This window comes from Triticum aestivum, chromosome 1D, assembly GCF_018294505.1.
Source record: "Triticum aestivum cultivar Chinese Spring chromosome 1D, IWGSC CS RefSeq v2.1, whole genome shotgun sequence".
Taxonomy (NCBI): domain Eukaryota; kingdom Viridiplantae; phylum Streptophyta; class Magnoliopsida; order Poales; family Poaceae; genus Triticum; species Triticum aestivum.
The window spans coordinates 97,855,218-97,856,212 of record NC_057796.1 but is presented as its reverse complement, the minus strand read 5'-3'; positions in this window follow the sequence as shown (position 1 = coordinate 97,856,212).

Genomic DNA, 995 nt, shown 5'->3' with positions numbered 1-995 from the left:
AATTCCTTAAGAAAAGTTCTCCAAAAGTTCCCTATGAAAGAATCCTTTGAAGCATCTGGTCGTCACAAACGTTTTGACTACTTGTGGAGCCAAAACGGACTCCGTATGAGTCCGATATCCATGTTTCAGTTAACACTGCGCAAAACTGATTCCGAACGACAGTTACAGACTAGTTCTTGTGTAGTTGCATTCGATTTTTTCCATTCTACTTCACTAAATATCTCCATATGAGATCCAATTACTTGTAGGGAAATGCAAGAGACCTCAGTTACGATGATGCACTAGGTCCATAGCTGGGACCTTGTGTATGTTCTCGAAATGCGTTTGTCGAGTGCTCATTAAGAAAGTTTCTATACAAGTTTCCGAAAGAACTCCTTAAGAAAAGTTCTCCGAAAGTTCACTATGAAAGAATCCTTTGAAGCATCTAGTCGCCACAAACGTTTTGACTACTTGTGGAGCCAAAACAGACTCCGTATGAGTCAGATAATCATGTTTCAGTTAACACTGCGCAAAACTGATTCCGGATGACAGTTACAGACTAGTTCTTGTGTAGTTGCATTCGATTTTTTCCATTCTAATTCACTAAACATCTCCATATCAGATCCAATTACTTGTAGGGAAATGCAAGAGACCTCAGTTATGATGATGAACTAGGTCCATAGCTGGGACCTTGTGTATGTTCTCGAAGTGCGTTTATCGAGTGCTCATTAAGAAAGTTTCTATACAAGTTTCTGAACGAACTCCTTAAGAAAAGTTCTCCGAAAGTTCCCTATGAAAGAATCCTTTGAAGCATCTGGTCATCACAAACGTTTTGACTACTTGTGGAGCCAAAACAGACTCCGTATGAGTCACATATTCATGTTTCACATCACACAGCGCAAAACTGATTCCGAACGACAGTTACAGACTAGTTCTTGTGTAGTTGCATTCGATTTTTTCCATTCGACTTCACTGAACATCTCCATATGAGATCCAATCACTTGTAGGGAAATGCA